Raw genomic sequence first — 22,105 nt, forward strand, 5'->3', positions numbered from 1 at the left:
ACCCTTCAGACACATCTTTCAGATGTCACCAAATACATATCTGTTACATACCTTACCTTTGTAGTCCTCACTTCTCTCTGTTGTAGGTGTTGTTTTTTTATTGTTTATTTATTTATTTTTTTCTTTGGTTTTGTTTCCTCTGTGTGTTGCCGTTTGTTTTCAGCATCTGTCTCCTTCTGCCTGTTTGTGTCTGTCTGTCTCTGTCTGTCTCTCTCGCTTGTGCTCTCTCTCTCTCTCTCTCTCCCAGTTGTTGCAATGATATTATTGCATGTGTAGACAGCAGATACAGGTTGCTTTTCTAGGTATCTGCACATGTGCATGTGATGGCCTCTGCACCAATTGGTGCCCACCATTTAGTAATTGCATGCAGCCTGCTGTGTGGTAATTGCAGTTCTCACTGTGATTTCAGGACACTGCTATAAAATGATAGGTTAGGTAGGTGTAGCCCTTTCAGTTTTGCAAGGTGGTGACCATGCTTGTTTGCTGTGGACACTGTTGTCTCAGTCAGAAGGTTGGTATATGTCTCATATCTGAAGCTGGGTTGTAGCCAGTGAAATGCATGTTGTACTGAAACCTGACTGTTGCTTCTTCCAGTACACTCTTCTCAGTGTGTAGGTTTACTCACACCTCCTAATGCTAACACTGGATACATGGGAGTATGTACTTTCTTTTCGAATTAGAGAATTAAATGGCATACAACAGTAGTTATTGCAATGTATTCCTATGGCTGTCCTATTTTCCCTTTACATTCACTCATTGTAATGCATGTTATATTTCTTTCAGCACCACGTTATTGTATATCTGCTGTGGTGTAGTGGTACTTCATGCAGACTAGTCAGTCCAAGGTCCCGGGTTTGAGACTGACAAGGTTTTTTTATTTTGCTGCTGAGCAGTGCAAGGGCCTTGTCATACAGAGTGACTAAGGCACTTTTAAGCAGTTGTAAGCGGGTTTGCGCGGGTTTGCGTGATGCTTAGCAATGCTAAGCTAAGCTTATTTTATGTTAGCAATACTAAGTCAAGCTTGGCTTAGCTTATCATATCTTAGCAATGCTAAGCAAAGCGCACACATGCGCACACTGGTGCAAACCCGCTTACTGCTGTTTAGAAGTGCTCACTCCCGCTAACCCCTGCGCTAATTTCTTTGACAGAAAAGTAAATGGGGAGATAGGAATGTGGTGAAAAAGGGTGCACAAAGAGGGGAAGACAGTAGGGAAACCAGCTCGGGATGTACAGGATGGGTGTGGAGAGGGTCCATAGCTGCCCATTTCTTTACCAGCAACAGCTGTGCATATGCAATACATTAGGAGGGATATTTGAAACCTTCCACCCCTGAGAGAGGGGTGAGGACAACTAAGTGTGTTGTACTACCAATTATGAATATCAGGCACATGCACTGTTTGTGAACTGCTACACTGTCATTAGTACGTTACTCACTTCTGAACAGTTTGTGGTTTGTTTGTGTTGACATTAGCACAGTCTGCTCAGGACAACTTGACATATTTCACTACTGTGTATGCCTACCTACACCCTTGGTTGTGCCTGACTACATGGGTATATAGTACCTTTGGGTAGGGGTGCAGAAGTGCAGAGTGCATTATTTATTATCGTGTGATGTTTATCTTACTGAACATGCAGAGTTGCTGTATACCTGTAAGTCTATAAAGGCTAGTAGTCTGTCTGAGTAGCTCCCACCTGTGGACATATCCAGATGGTAGACAGAGGTCAGCCTAGTATTCTTTGACTGTGCACCACAGCAGTCTTTTCAGCACCTGAACAATGGCATTGTCACAGGTGGTTGCTAGCAGTACATGGCTACATCCTTTGATATTTCTGTGTTGTACTTCTACATAAGGGCATGCTTGTGTGATTCATTCTACAGCTATTTGCAGAGTGTGTAACAGCAGACAAGCTGATATGCCTGTGTGTTTCTGACTCTTCCAGGCCTCAAATATTCTCACGTATATATTTAAACAGCCTCAGGGAAAGGTACTTATAACTGGGATACACCTGTGAAATATTTCAGACATCTTTCAGTTCAGGCTTTGGGGGATTCAGAGCATATGTGTTACTACACCTTTTCTGACGTGCAAGCAGTGTCTACTCTCACTTATTGATATTTGTCATTAAGTGAGATTCCCCGCCTTTCTGCCTACTGTTAGTACATTTCACAGGGAGTCAGAGGGGCACGGCTAACATTTGTTTACAAATCAGGGTCATCACTGTAAAGCAGTCACTGTTGGGAGGTCTGGCCTGTGACCTATGCAAATATGCCAGTGTTTATCCTGCTCTGATACTGTGTGGGGTTTGCAAGGTGCTACTGTAACATTATTCCCTACTAGTGTGGCTGATTCTCTTTTCACAGTCATGTCATGCAATTCCACAACACCTGCTGGTTAAGGCCCACAGAACAAGATTTGTGTTATGCCATTCCTATTTTCCCTTTACATTCACTCATGGTAATGCATGATATATTGCTTTCAGCACTAAGTTATTGTATATCTGCTGTGGTGTAGTGGTACTTCATGCAGACTGGTGAGTCCAAGGTCCCAGGTTTGAGACTGGCAAGGGTATTTTATTTTGCTGCTGAGTAGTACAAGGACCTTGTCATACAGAGTGACTAAGGCACTTTTAAGCAGTTGTAAGTGGGTTTGCATGGGCTTGCGCGATGCTTAGCAATGCTTAGCTAAGCGCACACAAGCTCACACTTGCACCCCCCCCGCTAACTACTGCTTAAAAGTGCTTACTTCCGCTAACCCCTGCGCTAATTTCTTTTAAAGAAAAGAAAATGGGGGAGGTAGGAAAGTGGTGAAAAAGGGGGCACAAAGAGGGAAAGACAGTAGGGAAACCAGCTCGGGATGTGCAGGATGGGTGTAGGGAAGGTCCATAGTTGCCCATTTCTTTACCAGCAACAGCTGTGCATATGTTTGAAATTTAGTGTGAAATTTGAAACCTTCCACCCCTGAGAGACGGGTGAGGACAACAAAATATGTTGTACTGCCAGTTAGAATTATCAGTTAACATGTCCAGTGGACATGTGTGCGAATTGGGCAGCTATGTATGGAGCGTAATATTTTTGAGGGAACAGATTGCCCTTTTTTTATTTTTTTTTTCAGGTGAGAGTGGAATGTGAGGTAGAGGAAGTAGGCATATTTGGGGAGGTAGGTTGGGGAGGTAAACATACAAGACAAACAAGACGCATACAGGTGCAGAGTTTGACACATGGCGTGGGTGAACACAATTGACAGGGAAGGATGTTTGGAAATCGCAAGCCCATGAGCCCACAGATGGTAACAGTGGAACTGAGATCCCCACCCATGGGCAGTCACCACTGCACCTTCACAGCCCCGAGGGTGGCTGTGCTGAGGGCTGTGTAGGATGGGCAGACCCACCCGAGAGATGCGCCACTCTCGCCTCGAGCTGGCGTAGGGGATCAGCAACTGAATGCTGGATCTCTCTATGCACCACAGCCCGGACCCTAGCAAGGGTGACAGGTGGCCCTCCTCCGCCCACGCTTGCACAGGGGGACTAGCCTCATCACCTGCAGTGCTTCCACCCGAAGGTGGCACAGGACCAGTGGAGGAGGGGAGCCCGGGCTGGGCACCAGAGCTGCTGGTGCCAGGTGCACTCGCCAACTGAGGAGGGACAGGTGGGTCCGCTGGGACCGGCCTTCCCATACGTTCTGTGATTAGATGTGTTTAATTACAACATAAACAACAGCATTTCCAGATTAGTTGTAACAGCATGCAGTAATATTCCCATTAACCCAACACACCAAGGTTCCAACAGTTGAACAGCAAGCATAACACATGCATATATTGAACGACAGTGGATATTCCAACAGCATGCAGGGATGTTTGGTAGCAACAGGCCACCATGAACATGGTGTTTGAACAGGGCACATGCATCAACATCAATGCAAATATTTATAAAACAATAGGACATATGTCCCAACAAATATTTAAGGTTACACATACCCATTGAGGTGTGGAATTGCATGGTTTATGCACATACTGTAGGGTGTAGAAAAACCCTCACTTAACATCTTATAATGACCTTTTAGTCTACACTACATTCCCAGTGACTGCAAGTGTGTATCCCCTACCTGAATTATTACACTTGCCACCATACATTAGGTTGTGTCATGGTTTTGGCTAGTTCAATATATGCCTGACCTATATCTGACATACTAACTGTCCAGGATGCAGATGTTACTGCTACATATTTCTTGTTTGCATTTATATTTCTTTATCTACATATCTGGGATGTTTTCGCATGACATTTTCACTTCGATTTGTACAGAACCCTGCATTTCTTGACACACACTCACATTTCTGGTGAATAATTACATGCTACATGTGTGCCAGGTTTACTTATTCATGCCAGCCAGTAACTGACTATTGTGGACTGTATATATGTTTCACAGCTACTAGCACTTCCATCACCCACTTTATATGAGACTGCATAACTCTGGGTTGCCAGCACATTTTCAAACAGTACTGTTTGTATAATGCAATGGTACAACATTTCAGACTCTGTGACACAGACACACTCTGGGTTTTAGACCTTTATTAATGACATTGCACACTTTTCCACAGGCTCACTCCTTTATTTGTTTTAACGGTGTTTATGGCAGACATGTTCAAGACACATTATACCTTTATTAATAGGTTAGAACAATCTTTTTTCAGGCTCACTCACTTATGTTATATGACAGTGCCTGCAGAGATATTATTCCAGACATATGTTACCTTTCTTAATGGGTTACTACACTCTTTTTCTGCCTCTCTGATGATTTTATCTGACAGTACATGCAGAGGACTTATTCAGGCAATTCTATGGCTGTTTTATTGGACTACAACACTTTCTTTCATGCTCTCTCCCATATTTTATATAACAATACATGCAGAATAATCACTAACCTGCCTGGTGGCGCAGCCATAGCAGCCTATCAGCATAGGCTTGCTGATTCTTAGCACAGTCACCTGCAGCTGTAAAGTAAATGAAGGGATATTGAGACATACCTATCCGTTATACATACTCCATTATCAATTCTAACATACTGCATTCCATGGCTACTTACTCAGTTGTGGGGCATTCTGCATCCCACGGGCCTCCTGTATCCACTGGTTCAGGCGGTCCTGCTTTTATCTCTTCAGGTCTGCATGGTGGTGATGGACCTGCTCGCCAGTCCGAGGAATGCCTGTGGCACTGGTGAGGTCACGAGCTAACCGGTTCCAAGCCTCTGCCTTGTACTCTGTCCCTTGGAACTGGCCCTGCAGGAGTCTTGACTCGTGATGATTGACAAGGAGCCGAACCATGTATTTGGACTCCTCGATACCCCAACGTTGCGCTTGGAAGCGTGAACCCTCTCCTGCACCTACCATTCTGACTGCAAATGTGAGCTACAATCAGTTATGGTGAGTATTCCTGCCTATGGGGCTTAAATATGCCGCATTTCTTGCACTTTTTTGTGATTGGCCATTTTGTAAAATTCTCGGCTGACTGTAGACCTGCTTAGTAATGGTTAAACTACCATTCATAAGTATATGAATGTTAATAGTGGCTGCTTCCCCTATGTTGTCATGGCTTAGTGGTTCTGTACTTTGATTATGATGCACAGGGTCCTGGGTTTGACCCTTGTTATTCTTTTATTTTAATACTGTCTAGACAGGCTAGGGGGTGTGGCTGCGTTTAAGCAACTTAGCTCTACGTTGCTCCACGGTGCCCTACGGTGCCCTGGTTTACGTGGCGCGCACGTCCGCGCAAACACATTGCACTGGGTAAAGCGCTTTTAACCTTTGGGCAACTCTATTGTGCTGGGTAAAGTGCTATTAAACTATGGGCACCTGTGTTTAGCTGTGTAAAGCATTGCTTAACAGCAGGCTATTATATATCTGGGTCCTTTAAAAATATTTAGTTTGTTCACTCATACATTAGCCATGTCACTGCTTTTAATAACATTTTAATCATATATGTTTGGTATTATTTCAAATACTGGTTCAAAACTGTTAGAAAAATATGTATTTGAACATGTATAAAGTGCTAGTTTAAAAGCAAATAGTATATAATGCATTTTATTCTATTTACAATATGGCAATAAGAATGATTTTACATGTAATTGCTTGAAGCTTTGGAGCTGCAGTGTATTTGAACTCTGACCCTGGCAGTAGCCAGCTCAGCAAGCTTATGTTTTTCACTAATGATTATCTGCTGGGTCAGGAAATTAAATGTATAAAGCATTGAAAATCTTCTTCCTTCCTCTGAGATAATTGGCCTTGTGAATGTTATCAAAGATAAGACACAGCTGCTAAAGTAAAGTTGCAAGAAGAACAAAGAAGTATATTACAAGCCTGAACCAACTATTGTATTCGAGCAGGCCTGAAACCTTGAAGGAGTAACATTTACAAAAAGACATTATAACTAACCAGGTGCTTTGCAAGGCTGTATTATTCCCATGGGAAAACTTTTAAAATGTATAACATCAGCTTTTTCTTATGAATAGAATATTGTAGACCATAGTGATGTAGGTGCCCTGTGACTAACCACGTCAGTAAGGTGGGCACAGCTTGAATGTAAGACTATATAAAATTGTGTATTTCCTGCATCATGTCAGACAAAACTCTGTACTTGTATGGTTTTTTGCCTCCTGGTGTACACTAGTAAACTTTTGCATCTGAGCCTCCTGTGTTGTTATCATTTGTTTTTATTTAACAGTTTGGTCCTCCTTGAACCGGAATTCCCTTGGTAAGCTGCAGATCAGAGTGTACCGGTGGTCGAATACTGCGCAGGAGAAGCTACCGAAATGGTTCATCTTAAAACACAAAGACCTCCGACTGAATTGTCATTTTGAGAGGCTGGCCACTTTCTGATCTGCGGCCGAAGAGCGGTCTCGAACTGGTCGACCCAGGAGGCTCAGGTAGGAAGATATTTGCCTTTTTTCTGTTTTAGATCAGGGACTAGGTTACAGTAAATGTCATTGTCAGAGATTTGTTTTACAGATCAGGGACAAAAGGAAATTGCTGTATATTTTGTCAGAGATCAGGGAAACAGAATAAGGTAGGCAGTTATTCTAGATAAACTGTGTAAGGAACTGAAATACCATGTGGTGAAAAGGGTTACATAACATTTTCTTTTAGAATGGGAAATCAGTGCACTAAAAAATCGCGAGATCCGCCCCTAACTGATGACGCAAAATATATGCAATTACAACGGACTGATAATGTAAGGTATTATACAAAATGGGTTAATAAATACAGATTTGACAGTAAATTAAACAAGATTTCATTAGTTAAACTTTTAAAACAGCTTAAATCTGACGCAGAAGGTCAGGCAAAAAAACAACAGCGATTAGGCATTCCTCAGGCACACAGGTGGATTGAGGAAGTAAACTGAAGGGAACAGAAAACTAAAAATGCAAAAACATTATTTTTAGACAAAGAGGATAATAATACAGTAATAGTGACGGCCCCTCCCCCTCCGCCCCCTCCAATGCCTTTTTCAGGATATGAAGCAGGAGGACATGCTGGTCCACCTCCACATTATGCTGAAGTTACAAGAGCACTAAAACCATTTGTTAGAGATCCTATTGAAACTAGGTCCCGGACATGTAAAACACTTGGGGACACAGACTTATATCAAATAGGGAGAAACACACTAGAAGAGAGTGAGGAAGAAATCTGTCTGATGAAGGGTGTAACCCGAAAGCGCTAACCTTTTTTCATTTTGTCTGCATTTGGATTACTTCGTTTACTTGTTTTAAAGTTTTTATTAAAAGTTTTATTGAGCAGCAGCAGTGTCCTGCCATCTTTTCTTCTGTTTTACCTACTAAAGTAGCTATTTGTAAATGTTTAGCTCATACAAAACAACAGGATGCAATTTCAAAAGGAAATGCAAAAGCTGATGCAGTTGCAAAGCAAGCAGCCTCAGACTCAGAAACTTTACTTTTAACAGAGGAATTACAACCCTCTGAGATTTTAGATTTAGAAATGCTAAAAACAATGCAGACATTAACTGCAAAAGCTGAGAAACAAAAATGGGAGAAACGAGGTGCAATCCTTGAAAATGGACTGTATATCTCCAAAGAGAAAAAAACAATATTGCCGTCTAATTTATTTAGATATGCAGCTTTGTTGAGCCATGGGCAGTGCCATGTCTCAACAGGGGGGATGATACAGTTAGTAAATCGAATATTCCAAACATATGGATTCACAAACTTTACACAAAAATTTTGTGCAGCATGTCATGTCTGTAACAAACATCATGCACAAGGAGCATTCAAACCCAAGCAAGGGAGTTTTCCTATACCACCATATCTGTTCCATACTATCTGTATGTATTTCATAGAACTGAACAAATGTGAAGGGAAAAAATACTGTTTAGTAATTATAGACATGTTTTCCAAATGGGTAGAAGCTTTTCCAACTAAAAATCTGGATGCAGCAACAGTGGCAAAGGCCCTAATAAAAGAAATAATTCCTAGATTTGGCATACCGGAAAGAATCTATAGTGACAATGGGACACATTTTGTTAATCAAACGATTCACCAACTTGGGAGATTCTTTGGGATCTCCTTGAAGAATCATTGTGCTTACCACTCACAGTCTGCAGGACTGATGGAAAGGTACAATGGAATTTTAAAAAGCAAGTTGAGGAAGTTAATAAATGAAACACAGAAGAATTGGATTTGCTGTTTGCCTTTGGCACTGCTGAGCATGAGAACAGTTCCAAATGTAAAGGGTTTGACCCCCTTTGAAGTGATATTTGGAAGGGCATATTATGTGCCACAGTGGAAAGCTCTCATGCCTGCAGAACTAGAGGCTGACAGCTCATTAGCTAGCTATATGAAGAAACTCTTAACAAATAAAACTGTTTTGCAGTTGAACTCTTTTTCAGATAAAAGACAGACCAGACCATTTGAAGCAGTGCTGACCCCAGGGTCCTGGGTGTGGTTGAAGGTCACGAAGAGGAAGAATTGGGCGAATCCAAAGTGGGAAGGACTGTACCAGGTACTGTTGGCGACGCCTACTGCAGTCAAAGTTGCTGAGAGGTCGTCATGGGTCCACCTGATGCACTGTAAACCGGTAAAGAATTTTCAACTTGATAAACATTTTGTGACTGATACACAACAAAGGCAGGATGGCCAAGAGCAAAATGAGTAAAAATACAGATCAACCCCGAAGATATTGTTTAATCATCTTGCTAACTATGCATTTATTGACTATGATTGTGATGACTTTCCTTTTGTTGTGGTTCTTCCTACATATAACCACACAAGTAAAAGTGGAGAAATGTGATGAACTGTCCATAGACTGTCATTCAAACTTTAACACATACCTAGCTATGAAGTGTGTATATGTAGAGACTATGAACATTTCAAATTGCTGGGTTTGTACTGCCATACCAACAGCATATGGAGGACTGTTGATGTCCGCTGTCCCCTTGGGGATAAATAAGACTTGGGAAAATTTACTTTTTGATCCAGGTTCTGTAAGATCACAGGACAAAATTGCATTGTATTTGCCTATTACACAGAGGGGAATTGTATGTTTCTATAAGAATGATACACTCCAAGTGGGTTGGAGTAACTGTAACATAACTATATCTTATAAATGCTATATTAAAGCTAAAGATAAAGGCACTGTTTGTAACACAAATTATGATTCATATTTGAGCTTAATGAAAACAACATTAAGTGATGTGCAGAGAAATCCTGTCTTGCATAAACAATTGTCTGTTATAGACAAGAAAATGTTTCATTCAGAATTAACCCGCATCAGTACTAAAGTAGAAAACTGTTATTTTGTTTGTGGGAAAAAGCATACAAATGGCTACCTGAGAATTGGTCCGCAGTTGTTTTTGGGTTATCTGGTTCCGCTATAAGGCATACTGCAGAATTACCTCTAGGTAAGATACGAAATGTAAGAGATGTAGCCCAAAACCTGAAGATCCAATCGAAAACCTGTAAATCCAATGGGAAAAATCAAAGCTGGTTGGAAGAACCATCATTCCGTGAAAGATAAAGAAAAATTGACTCATATGGACTTGAGTGACAGTGTTATATCCTGGGCTGGAATATTTCCAGCATATGGAGCAGTCAAATCGATCTGGGAGTTGAGAAAACTGTCGAAGCTTCTCGAAGTAATGAGTAACGCAACTTTTTCTGCTCTCGAACTAGTGACTGATGAACTGAATGCAATGAGAACTGTTGTGCTACAAAATTGAATGGCTCTTGACTTCACCCTAGCGGCGAGAGGTGGTACGTGCGCACTTATCAAAGAAGAATGCTGTGCGTTCATACCAGACAATCGACATGAGAGTAATGACCACCTAGAGGTAATACAGCAGGTATCGGCCATGACTGAACCAGGCCCAAACCCACTGATGAACTTTTTCCAGAGTCTGTTTGGTGGGTGGGGGTCTATCCTAATGAATATTCTGATTGCTATTTGTGTTGGTCTACTCCTATTAGGAGCATGTGTCTGTTGTGGGATCCCCTGTATGAAAAGATTAATCAAAGATTTTGTTGATATATCTGTAACTGAAACTTTGTACCAAGACATTGAATTGGAACTATTGATTCCAGATGGAACTTTTTCCGAAATATAAACTAAATGACTTGCCTAGTTGAAAGTCCTTAAAGGAGAAGGCTAGGGGACGATATAACATTGTTTATGTTTCTGAATAGAATAAAAAGTATTAAAAGGGAGGAAAATGTTAGAAAAATATGTATTTGAACATGTATAAAGTGCTAGTTTAAAAGCAAATAGTATATAATGCATTTTATTCTATTTACAATATGGCAATAAGAATGATTTTACATGTAATTGCTTGAAGCTTTGGAGCTGCAGTGTATTTGAACTCTGACCCTGGCAGTAGCCAGCTCAGCAAGCTTATGTTTTTCACTAATGATTATCTGCTGGGTCAGGAAATTAAATGTATAAAGCACTGAAAATCTTCTTCCTTCCTCTGAGATAATTGGCCTTGTGAATGTTATCAAAGATAAGACACAGCTGCTAAAGTAAAGTTGCAAGAAGAACAAAGAAGTATATTACAAGCTTGAACCAACTATTGTATTCGAGCAGGCCTGAAACCTTGCAGGAGTAACATTTACAGAAAGACATTATAACTAACCAGGTGCTTTGCAAGGCTGTATTATTCCCATGGGAAAACTTTTAAAATGTATAACATCAGCTTTTTCTTATGAATAGAATATTGTAGACCATAGTGATGTAGGTGCCCTGTGACTAACCACGTCAGTAAGGTGGGCACAGCTTGAATGTAAGACTATATAAAATTGTGTATTTCCTGCATCATGTCAGACAAAACTCTGTACTTGTATGTTTTTTTTGCCTCCTGGTGTACACTAGTAAACTTTTGCATCTGAGCCTCCTGTGTTGTTATAATTTGTTTTTATTTAACAGTTTGGTCCTCCTTGAACCGGAATTCCCTTGGTAAGCTGCAGATCAGAGTGTACCGGTGTTCGAATACTGCGCAGGAGAAGCTACCGAAATGGTTCATCTTGAAACACAAAGACCTCCGACTGAATTGTCGTTTTGAGAGGCTGGCCACTTTCTGATCTGCAGCCGAAGAGCGGTCTCGAACTGGTCGACCCAGGAGGCTCAGGTAGGAAGATATTTGCCTTTTTTCTGTTTTAGATCAGGGACTAGGTTACAGTAAATGTCATTGTCAGAGATTTGTTTTACAGATCAGGGACAAAAGGAAATTGCTGTATATTTTGTCAGAGATCAGGGAAACAGAATAAGGTAGGCAGTTATTCTAGATAAACTGTGTAAGGAACTGAAATACCATGTGGTGAAAAGGGTTACATAACATTTGCTTTTAGAATGGGAAATCAGTGCACTAAAAAATCGCGAGATCCGCCCCTAACTGATGACGCAAAATATATGCAATTACAACGGACTGATAATGTAAGGTATTATACAAAATGGGTTAATAAATACAGATTTGACGGTAAATTAAACAAGATTTCATTAGTTAAACTTTTAAAACAGCTTAAATCTGACGCAGAAGGTCAGGCAAAAAAACAACAGCGATTAGGCATTCCTCAGGCACACAGGTGGATTGAGGAAGTAAACCAAGGAACAGAAAACTAAAAATGCAAAACATTATTTTTAGACAAAGAGGATAATAATACAGTAATAGCGACGCCCCTCCGCCCCTCAATGCCTTTTTCAGGATATGAAGCAGGAGGACATGCTGGTCCACCTCCACATTATGCTGAAGTTACAAGAGCACTAAAACCATTTGTTAGAGATCCTATTGAAACTAGGTCCCGGACACGTAAAACACTTGGGGACACAGACTTATATCAAATAGGGAGAAACACACTAGAAGAGAGTGAGGAAGAAATCTGTCCACTAATCGAGGTACCAAATCCTCAGGCAGGACAGGAAGGGCAGGACCCAACTCTTCTAGTATATAGACCATGGACACCGGAAGATATTCGAAAGCTACAGAGGAATCCTCATCCAAAAGTTAATTACACAAAGTTTTACAAGATTTGCAAGGTATGAGATTAAGTTACCACTTGAATGGGGAAGAAGTAGAAAAGGTAGTTAGACAGATTGTAGGTCCAGACTGGCACATGATTTGTGGCACCTGGAATCCTCGTAATGCAGAGCTTAAACCACTCCCACATAGTGACGCAGAATTAGACAACAGAGTGAAAGGTCTTACAGACCGAATTTCTGAAAAATGGAAACCTAGAGCAGATTGGACTTGCATTAACCAATGCATACAACAAGAGAATGAAACTGTAGATGGGTACTATGGTAGATTATTGGAATGTTTCAATAACCATAGTGGTATGGCTATTCCTGAAAATCAGACACATGATACCTCGTATGAACAGCAACTGAAAATGCGTTTTGAAAGGTTGCATTGCACCTATCAGTAGCTTTATTACAAAGCATATGATAGATCATCGAACAAGTAGGCTACAAGCCTTACTTGAATATGCCAGACATGCTGAAAGACACTTTAATAGTAAAAAGAAAAAGAAGACACAGGTCTTCACAGCTGAAGATGGAGCAGAGGTCTTTGTAGTACTGTCAGGTAAAAAGGGTAAGAAAAATACCCAGGGAAATAGACAATCTGACAAAAGGTCAGAAGATTTTGAAGAGAGAGAAAAGAAAGGTGAGTGCTTTAAGTGTGGTAAGAAAGGACATTTAGCAAGGGATTGCAGGCTAAATAAAAAGGTGACTACAGAAAATAAAGGTGATGAGGACTGACTATATGATAGTGATGAAAATCAGAAATCATCAGGGAAGGAAAACAAACAAAGGGCAAACGTAAATGTAGTGGAAGGAACAGAGGAAGTGCAAGCAGATGTAGAGGATGAAGAAAGTGAAATTTTAGATTTGGCATTACTGAGCTTGGAGCTCTATTTGGCAGACACAAAACAGGAAGTTACACTTCTGGTAGAAGGAAGGGAAGTGAAATTCTTGTGTGACTCAGGAGTGTCACGAACTTTGATACACCCTTCAAAGTTACCGGAATATTCTGAATCACCTGACTATATATTAGTGAAAGCAGCAAATGGACAGCTATATAGGGAGCCACTCTCCCATGATATAGCAATAACTGACCCTGTTTCAGGTATGACTCAGAAAAGTAAAATTGTAGTTTCTGCAAAATGTCCAGTAAACTTACTGGGAAGAGATCTTATGCAGATATTTGGCATAGCGGTAGTTCCCACTATGTCAGACAAAACTCTGTACTTGTATGTTTTTTTGCCTCCTGGTGTACACTAGTAAACTTTTACATCTGAGCCTCCTGTGTTGTTATCATTTGTTTTTATTTAACAAAAACATAAATAAGAAGGGGAGCGGTGGGATTCGAACCTTGCATGCCTTGGCTTTGTGCATACACTCTACCATTACGCTATTGCAATTTGGTGTGATTTGTATAAACATTCTTTCTTATGCTCTTCCATGTCAGAATTGCTAACTCTAGCTAAGCAATGGGCACACCCGCACACACACGCGCAAATACGGGCAGCTATATAGTAGATTTAAAAAAAATATATATATAATTATTTACTTTATATAAGTGTGATGGGGGTTTACAGTGTCAGGGAGTGTGGTGTTGGGTGCAAGTACATTTGAGTGAACTCTCTCTTGTGTGTTGACATTATACTTTTTAAAACCTTGCAGGGGGGTGCACATTTAGACTACTCAGCAGTCGGACACGCCCCCTGCTTTCCTACTCACTCCGTGTAAGAGTTACGGTTGGGTCAGCATGCCCTCATGAATATTCATGGCACGCTGATGTCAAACCATTCAACTGCAGCCTCTGAGTAAGACTTATTAAGTCTTACATGGAGGATTAGTGAATCTGGGGGACCATCTTTAAAAGAAAGCTTTTCTAAAATAAACTAAGCTGAGAGTAGCTCCCCTAAATGTTCCGATACTACTTTACTGTGGTAACATTTATTTTAGAAAAGCTTTCTTTTAAAGATGGTGTTTTTTAAACATTTTTAAACACTTTTTAAATAGGATGTTTAGGAAGAAATGAATGTATTATTACATTGTGAGTCTTGTATAGAGACATTCATACTGTTGTATATAAGAAACTAATTAACCAAATTACTCTGAAAGGAATTGATGTAATTAAACGGATGCACTGGTTGGTTAGGTTGTGTCACAAGACTATATAAAATAACAGTTTGAATTTATCTAGTATGCTGCTGAAGTTATATTTATGATGAAAAATGCTGAGTAGTTCAGCGTTTCTTTGTGAATTTTAGTGCTTGGATTCAATAAAGTCTGTTCCTGTGGCTCGTGGGTCCTGGTGTTTCTATTTTTTGTTTTGTCAAGTTGGTTCAATTGAGGCACTCGTTTCTTCCAATTTGTGGTTTTGTCAAGTTTTGTTGGGGGAGAATGGAGTCTGATCAAGAGGAAGGACAAGACTTAATGGAAGCGAACAATGCAGTTAAACTAGGAGAGGCAGTCGGCCAACTTACAAAAGTGGTTATGCTAATCAATACTAACATTTCCCAGCTGCTTAATAGCAGGAATTATGCTTCATTACCAGGTAACCAGGAGGGACTGGCTAATTTTTCTTATTGTGATAATATTGAAGGAACTGAAATGAGCTGACATTTCTGCAGCAGAGGGAAGGGAACTAAGAGATGGTAGTTTTGAAGCTACACCTTCTTTATTTCAATGCCGGAAGCCCACACAATATAAAGAAATGAGTGTATCTACAGAGAGAGATGTGAGACTGAAAGAGAGACAAAAACTTACTGCAGATACTAATGCAGGTAACCAAAATGCTATGCAATTTAATGAATTTGTATGGCAAGACTGGTTGAAAGAACTTGATTCTTTTAATGAGAAAAGTTCACATAAAAACGGACATGAAAAAGTTAACACTTATAATGGCAATGTTACTCATTTGTATGAGCTGATGTTAAAGTATAAAACAAAGCATATTGATAATGAATATTTAAGGAAATGCTTATGTTTGGGTATAGTGCCTAAAGGGCTAAGAGTATTTAAATACCCTAATAATACCAAAGAAAGTAGTTTTACTGATTATAAAAAAAGTATTTGATGAATGTGGTTTTGGAATCATGAGAATTATTATCAGGGGCAATGAAATTGATATGAATGAGATATATAATAAAATAGAAGAAGTGAATGAGAAAATTTTAAATGATTTGTTATTTATAGTAGAAACAGAAAAAGTCAAATATTATAATATTAAAAAGAAAGTGGATGAAAAATGCTATATTAATTCTAGAAGGAAAGCTAAGAAAATAGAGAGAGATATTAATGAATATAAAGAAAAGAAATGTTACCCTAAAACCAAAATCAGGGCAAGTTATGATGGTGAATATAGAGAAAACATTCTGGATAGATGGGAGAGAAATGATAGAAATATACAAGAAGACTTTGAAACTTATAATCATACTTATAATAGTAATAACATTAATAAATGGGATACTAGGAAGTACAATGATACACATACTAAGGTACACTTTATGAATGACAATAATTTTAGGGGTAATGAACAAGTCATAAGGGAAAGTGAAAACCAGATTTATGATTTAAATGACCCTTTGGATTTTCCCTTACTGAGATGCTCAGAGAGAATACGGAACAAACCTACAACAGAACACAACAGGTAAAGAATAAAGGTACTGGTGAAGATAAAACTAAAGAAATTAATAATGAGATAGAGATTATTAATGAGAATATATATAGATATCATAATTTTAATATTTTTAATTATAGTTATATTGAAATAAATGAATGGCACTTTAAACTATTTATGAAAGGACTTAAATTTGTACATACTATAAACAGTGATATTAGTCAAATTCTAATAGATCTTAAATTATTTATTAGAAAGAAACATTTTGAATTAATATTTCAAAATAATGGTTGTGACAACTTTATTAACATGAACGAAAGTAAACCTTTCAAAAAGAAAAGTATAGCCAATCGTATAATACACCCCCAACTTAAAAACTTTGAAGGGGTAGTAGAAAAAGAACTTAGGAAAGAATTGGAAAAAACAAAGATGAGACCGAATCTTATGTGGCAAGAAAGACAATTATTGAATACACTTAGAGAAGACAAAAATATTAGGATCGCCAGGCCTGATAAGGGAGGTGGAATAGTTATAATGGACAACATTACATATAATACTAAAATGGAAGAATTACTAAGAAATGAAGACAGGTATGTAGAAGTATCCATTAATGAAATTAATATTGCTTATTCCAAAATAGATTTAGCCCTGAATTAACTTTTGAGGGATGGTCTAATCAATAAGCAGGAATTTGAATATTTATTTGTGGAGAAACCACTAATACCAGTTATTTTTGGTACTATGAAATTACATAAAGATGTGAATAACCCTCCTATCAGGCCTATAGTTTCAGCTAGTGGATCTAAAACATATCCACTAGCCAAATTTGTAGATGAAAAAATCAAAGATGTAGGAATGGATAAAGAAGGTTACCTCAAAGATTCATGGGACTTACTAAAAAGTGTAAATAAGCAGTTGTACAAAAATGATATTTTTCTTACAGTGGATGTAATAGACATATTCTCAGTTATTCCACATAAATTAGGAATGGAGTGGTTCCTAGAAGCCTTATTAGACACGACAAAATTTAATTGGAAGGAACTGAGAGCCATTATGGAAATTTTAGAATTAGTATTGCTATATAATTTTGTAGTATTTGAAGGAGAATTCTTCAGACAGATAAAAGGGGTTGCTATGGGGGCCTGTTGTGCCTCCAGATTTGCAAATATTGTATTAAATATATGGGAAAAGAAATATCTTAGTGGATCACCATATATTGCATATTACAATTTTTATAAGCAATACCTAGATGATTTGTGTTTCTTTTGGCTTGAATCAGAGGAAAAAAATAGAAGAATTTATTAAATTTATTAATAATACTACAGATTTTCTAAAATTTATCTACAAACCTAATAAAGATAAGTTAGATTATTTAGATATAACGATATATAAAAATCAGCAAGAAAACAAATTTGAGTCCAAAATATTTAGAAAGGAAACATTTTCTAATTCTTATTTATACTATACCAGTTCCCACCCTTATAAGCAAAAAAGAAACCTTGTTAAGGGACAATTTATTAGAGTGTCAAGAATGACTACCATTCAAAAAATATTTGAGGATGAATGTAAAAATTTAAAAGGGATGTTTGTAGAGAGAAAATATCCTATTAACTTAATAGAAGAAGTCATGGACGAGGTAAAAATAAGAAGGGAAAGAGATTTTAGTCCCCTGTTAGGAAAGGGGCCTCAAACAAATATACAAACTATAAATAATATTAAAGTAAATGATAAATTAGAAAATAATAAAGGGAAGTATAACAGGGCCTATATTATGAATTATAATTATGAATCTGCTCTTACTAAACAAATAGTGAATAAAAATTGGGTAATGTTCGCTGAATTTTCAGACTTGACTACAATATTCAAACAACCCATTACATTTAGGTTTAGAAGAGACAGGAATATTAAAAACTTAATAGAAAATAAGTCTAGAGATAAGATAATTAGTCATAGGAAAAAAGGCACTTTTAAATGCGGTAGGTGCAAACAATGCAAATATGTACTCAATAAAGATAATTATTATCTTAAGGCTAGAAAGAGATTACTTAGTAGTAATGCTTATGCCAATTGTGACACGAAAGGACTAGTCTATTTAGCAGAATGCCAAACGTAATTAGTTCTATGTAGGGAAAACTGAAAGGGCATTTAAAAGATGAATATATGAGCACATATATGATATTAGCAAAAAAGATATTAATAATGCACTTTATAAGCATACAATAGACTGTAAACAAGCTATGTTCTTGTTTCTTTCGGCCTTTCCTGGTTAGGGGTCGCCACAGTGAAACTCCGGTCCGCTAATTATTGGCAGTAGATTTTTACGTGCTGGCTTGCCGGGTCTAACGCACAGCCTTTAATGAAGGAACGCCCATTCACGCATGTCGCCACACAGAAGACGCTCTAACTGAGAATCGAATGGGCAACGTCTAACTGTGAGGCAACAACGCTACCGCAGCACCACCACCACAGTCTTGTTTCTTGTAATAGAAGTTATTCCACAAGAAATCAGAGAAGGCGATTGGGAAAATAGAATAGAAGTTAGAGAATTATATTGGCAGCTAGTATTAGAAGCTAACAAAAAGCCAGGATTAAATGAACACGTTTCTATGGTTCCTATATTAAAATTAAGAGCAGCTAGGTTATGAAACAGATTTTATATAGTATTGATATAATATATACTTATATATATTTACTTACTTATTTATTTATATTTTAAAAAAAGCATACTATTTGATATATTTTAAAAGTTTTAAGTATTATATTTGGTTTTAGAGGAACATTAACAATGGAGATGAGTGGTAGCATGTAGGCTTGTCCTAAATTTGTTCATAGGAGTAGCTTTATTAACTAATAGAAGTATTGATTATATACACCAACAGTTATTGGTGGAGTCATTTATATACATTCACATATTAATTTATGATCTTAATATATTGGTTTTTTTAATTTTTTATAAATTTTTATTATTTTTTATTAATAATTTTAGAAATGTACTATGTATAATGTATTTATACTGTTTTTATGATTCCTTTTGGAATTAGTTAGAATATGAATCAAGCTTTCCATTAATAATATGGTAAAATGAATTTATATATATATTTCATAAGATTTTTAATATATTTAGTACAAATTTAGGAATACATATATGCTTAGAGGGAGATGATGTATTTACAATATGAAGAATTTTATAGTATTAGAGTTCTGCGATCCTATTAGAAAAGCATGGAATTTTGATAAAGCGCCACTAGATGGTATTATTTAGCTATATAGCTATTCAGCTCTCTTACTGGGTCCCTGATTTTGGTTTCATTTTTTAAACGAAGCTTAGCGAAGCTTTTTTATTAACTAAATTACTTGATCTAAACAAGGTGTTTATACATTCCTATAGCTGCAAATTTCAAACTATTGTTTTCAAAAGCACTGAATCAAATAAGATGGCAATGATGATTAATACCCATCTAATTATTTTCACTCATTGAATCCCTGAACTTGTTACTAGATTCAAATGAAGCTGAGTGTAGCTCCCCCAAATGTTCCGATACTACTTTACTGTGGTAACATTTATTTTAGAAAAGCTTTCTTTTAAAGATGGTGTTTTTTAAACATTTTTAAACAGTTTTTAAATAGGATGTTTAGGAAGAAATTAATGTATTATTACATTGTGAGTCTTGTATAGAGACATTCATACTGTTGTATATAAGAAACTAATTAACCAAATTACTCTGAAAGGAATTGATGTAATTAAACGGATGCACTGGTTGGTTAGGTTTTGTCACAAGACTATATAAAATAACAGTTTGAATTTATATAGTATTCTGATGAAGTTATATTTAAGACGAAAAACGCGGAGAAGTAGTTCAGTGTTTCTTTGTGGATTTTAGTGCTTGGATTCAATAAAGTCTGTTCTTGTGGCTTGTGGCTCCTGGTGCTTCTATTTTTTGTTTTGTCATACAAAAGTAGTATTGAAGCAGAAAACGCAACAGACAACCAGTGTGCCTCCTGACTTAGAATGTGCACCTCAAGAACTGCACCTCAAAGCATAGTGTTCCTGTTTAGACACACTTGCAGTGACTTCCAAAGAACCACACAGATCTTTGTGTAAATGTGTGCAGACATGTAGCAGCAATCAGTAAATGTCATATTGACTAAACATGCATAACATGGCTGCTAATGTAGCTGTATAATAGAAAGGAACCAAATTCAGGAAATAATATCCTGCCCATCAGTCACCCCCTGAATGTGACTGTGGCCCCTCTGTATTTACAATAAACATTGTATTAACAAAGCTGACCAATTAAAATGGCTGGTAGGGAAACATATTTAAGTATATAATCTTCAACAGCTTATGATGCTTATGTACCTGCTCTATAACCTAACCTCTTCCTTCTCCTTCTATGATAACTAAACCCCTATGATTTTGCTAATACTGATTGATGATACTTTCTCCATATTTATTTTTTCATCACTTATTGATACTGATATAATAATGCTAATTAATATATCTATGTTTATACATATCTGATTGAATTCATCTGGCAACCAACTGAATTCTTGCTTTTATGCATATATTCTGTATATATCACTGTAATCACTATGTGTAACTCTGTTTCTACTACTGTGCAAACTAATGTTTAATTTTTTTTGTGTATCTATGTTCTTGTCATAGCTTTTCTCCCTGGGCCTTTACTGAAAATGGGCTCTTTTAGGCCCAGTGGACTTTCCTGGTAAACAAATGCAATAAATAAATTATGTATGGGAAGGTGCCACCACAACATGTGTAAATGCATTTCCCTATACATATCATATTTAGTTCAGCACAGGATGAATTATGTTCCCTGATGTCTGACAGGAGAGGGATTATCCTCTGGAATAGTTGCCTACACTGTGGTGCTTCACCTGACATGTGAGACAAGGAAACTGCTTCCTATATGTGCTGACATGAAATGTCTATGTTGAACACAGCTTTGTGTATCCATAGATCTGTAGAAGCTGTAGTACACATGTAGCACATAGATTGTGAAGGTATACCTGGCATACAGCATGGGGGTTCACTGAGAACTTACATGAAATGGCTGTCTCCATGCCACCACCAATCACGAGGATATCATCTTCAGTGACAGCTGCAGAGGCAAGCAACTTCTGAGAGTTAATTGATAGATGACTCCCCTCATCTGCCTGCAAAGCTACTGCAAATATTTTCTAGGCTGTCCTCTATCTTTTGTTATACATATCTATGACTGTCCTATGACAGTGTTGAATAGTGCATCCATGGCCTCCAGCAGCATTTACATCACCCAATATTTCCAACCACAGTCTATCTGTGGCTCTGGATCCAGTATGCCTAGGTATCATAATACCTGGTGCATACAGGGCATGATAGCATATGCTACAAAATATAACAAAAAGGAGACAATATGCAAAAGTAATGGGTTTATGTGTGCTACCTATTCATCAACAGGTCACCGTGTATGTCACATTTCAGATACAAATAAAAACAAGCCATAGTGCCATATTCCACATACATACCAGGAAAGGAACACAGACATACCAAAACCATGTTACTGCCAAACTATAGAAACAAGCCTGTAAAACATCTTTATTATAAGACAAGGTATACAACCTCTAGTATTCATGAGCCTTTTAATAATAAGAAAGAGAATAGCTTCAAGTCAAAGACTATGGTACTCACATTCTGTAGCTGCACCAGAAATCAAGAATGTTGTTAAAGGTAATTAGAGAATGGGTAAACTGTACATCAGCACCCTGATTGGAGAATGAACATTCTCCAGCAGGGTATGAGTGTACAAAAAAATTGTGAGCATATCAAAACAATCCTGTCTTGGTTTGTGATTTGTTGTGACTGGTAAGAACAGTTTTATTTGACTTTATATTGCATTTGTGATCACTATTTTAACTGTTTGTAGTTAGGAAGAGACTGCTTATTAAAAAGCTTTACTTTGATTCATGTTTTGTTGTTTTACCTTTA

This window comes from Protopterus annectens, chromosome 1.part0 (assembly GCF_019279795.1).
Source record: "Protopterus annectens isolate FY-2018-M chromosome 1.part0, PAN1.0, whole genome shotgun sequence".
In the NCBI taxonomy this organism is placed as follows: domain Eukaryota; kingdom Metazoa; phylum Chordata; order Ceratodontiformes; family Protopteridae; genus Protopterus; species Protopterus annectens.